Genomic DNA, 2,500 nt, shown 5'->3' with positions numbered 1-2,500 from the left:
AGGCGCCAGGGCGCCCAGGCGGAAAAGAGGCGCCCAGGCGGAAACGAGGCGCCCAGGCGAAAAAGAGGCGCCCAGGCGAAAAAGAGGCGCCCAGGCGGAAAGGCGCCAGGGCGCCCAGGCGGAAAAGAGGCGCCCTGGCGTAGGCGCCCAGGCGCCAAAAGAGGCGCCAGGCGAAAAGGCGCCAGGGCGCCCAGGCGGAAAAGAGGCGCCCAGGCGGAATGGCGCCAGGGCGCCCAGGCGGAAAAGAGGCGCCCAGGCGAAAAAGAGGCGCCCAGGCGGAAAAGAGGCGCCCTGGCGTAGGCGCCCAGGCGCCAAAAGAGGCGCCAGGCGAAAAGGCGCCAGGGCGCCCAGGCGGAAAAGAGGCGCCCAGGCGGAATGGCGCCAGGGCGCCCAGGCGGAAAAGAGGCGCCCAGGCGAAAAAGAGGCGCCCAGGCGGAAAGGCGCCAGGGCGCCCAGGCGGAAAAGAGGCGCCCTGGCGTAGGCGCCCATGCGCCAAAAGAGGCACCCAGGCGAAAAGGCGCCAGGGCGCCCAGGCGGAAAAGAGGCGCCCAGGCGGAATGGCGCCAGGGCACCCAGGCGGAAAAGAGGCGCCCAGGCGGAAAAGAGGCGCCCTGGCGTAGGCGCCCAGGCGCCAAAAGAGGCGCCAGGCGAAAAGGCGCCAGGGCGCCCAGGCGGAAAAGAGGCGCCCAGGCGAAAAAGAGGCGCCCTGGCGGAAAAGAGGCGCCCTGGCGTAGGCGCCCAGGCGCCAAAAGAGGCACCCAGGCGAAAAGGCGCCAGGGCGCCCAGGCGGAAAAGAGGCGCCCAGGCGGAATGGCGCCAGGGCACCCAGGCGGAAAAGAGGCGCCCAGGCGAAAAAGAGGCGCCCAGGCGGAAAAGAGGCGCCCTGGCGTAGGCGCCCAGGCGCCAAAAGAGGCGCCCAGGCGAAAAGGCGCCAGGGCGCCCAGGCGAAGAGGCGCCAGGGCGCCCAGGTGGGAAAGAGGCGCCCAGGCGAAAAGGCGCCAGGGCGCCCAGGCAGAAAAGAGGCGCCCAGGCGAAAAAGAGGCGCCCAGGCAGAAAGGCGCCATGGCGCCCAGGCGGAAAAGAGGCGCCCTGGCCAGGCGGAAAAGAGGTGCCCAGGCGAAAAAGAGTCGCCCAGGCCGAAAGGCGCCATGGCGCCCAGGCGGAAAAGAGGCGCCCACGCGAAAAGGCGCCAGGGCGCCAAGGCGGAAAACAGGCGCCCAGGCGGAAAGGTGCCAGGGCGCCCAGGCGGAAAAGAGGCGCCCAGGCGCGTGGGGGGCAAGGCGCCAGGCGCCAGGCACGCGCGGAGGCAAGGCGCCAGGCGCAAGGCGCCACGCGCGCGCGCGCGTGGGGGGCGAGGCGCCAGGCGCCAGGCGCCGGGCGCGCGTGGGGGGCAAGGCGCCAGGCGCCGGGCGCGCGCGTGGGGGGCGAGGCGCCAGGCGCCAGGCGCCGGGCGCGCGTGGGGGGCAAGGCGCCAGGCGCCGGGCGCGCGCGCGTGGGGCGCCAGGCGCCTGGCGGGCGGGCGCCCCCAGGAAGGGGTGCTGGCGCGCGATGGGGTTGCGCCCGTACGGACCGTGTGACAGTACAGACACTTTGGCGAAACCTCCTGCCCGAAGCGATTTTAGGCGTTCGGCTAGGTAGGTGACCCGGTTTTTTTCGCGTTTCTCGGCCGCTAGCCCCTTTTTTCGCGTTTTCGTGCGCGCGCCCCTCTTGACCTCGCACGCGCGCCGCGCGTCGCGTCCTTGTCCTTGTCCGCGTCCGCGTTCGCGCGTGTCGGCGATCACGGGCCCCGTGCATGGCTCGTCTCTGTGGACCATCGCCCCGCTCTTGTCCCTCTTTCGTGTTTGTGTGGCGCCCCGCCCCGTGCACCATTGCCGGCTGGCAGCAAGGTGCCTAGCCCCCCTTGCCGCCAGGCCTGTCCACCCCAAGGTGCTAAAGCCGCCAGGCACCCGTGCCGCCGAACCGTGCGTCCGTAAGCCGCTGCACGTGCGGCGGCCGGCCATGCCCGTGCTATTGACCCTGTGTGACAGTACAGACACTTTGGCGAAACCTCCTGGCCGACGGGGTTTTTGCGCCCACCTAGGTAGGGCGACCCCTTTTTTTTCGTGTCGCCTGTCCGTGTGTCCCTTTTTCGCCTTTTTCGGGTTCGTGTTTTCGTGTGCCGCCAAAAGCAAGCCCTGCGCTCGTCCCGTCCCGCTTGACCCGTGCATCCGCCGGTGCTGGCCTGCAAAATGCCTGTGAGCGACGCACGTGACCAGCAGCCCAGGCGAGTGTGCACGGGTGGCAGGCGAAACGGGCGTGCGTGTCGCCAGTGTGTATGTCCCTTTTTCGCCTTTTTCGGGTTCGTGTTTTCGTGTGCCGCCAAAAGCAAGCCCTGCGCTCGTCCCGTCCCGCTTGACCCGTGCATCCGCCGGTGCTGGCCTGCAAAATGCCTATGAGCGACGCATGTGACCAGCAGCCCAGGCGAGTGTGCATGGGTGGCAGGCGAAACGGGCGCGCGTGT

The sequence above is a fragment of the Aristolochia californica genome, unplaced genomic scaffold (assembly GCF_029961685.1).
Source record: "Aristolochia californica isolate CCGP_79_NKW_82.1479 unplaced genomic scaffold, dmAriCali1.0.hap1 SCAF_36, whole genome shotgun sequence".
Taxonomy (NCBI): Eukaryota; Viridiplantae; Streptophyta; class Magnoliopsida; order Piperales; family Aristolochiaceae; genus Aristolochia; species Aristolochia californica.
The sequence above is the reverse complement of the archived record's forward strand: the minus strand, read 5'-3'. Positions refer to the sequence as shown.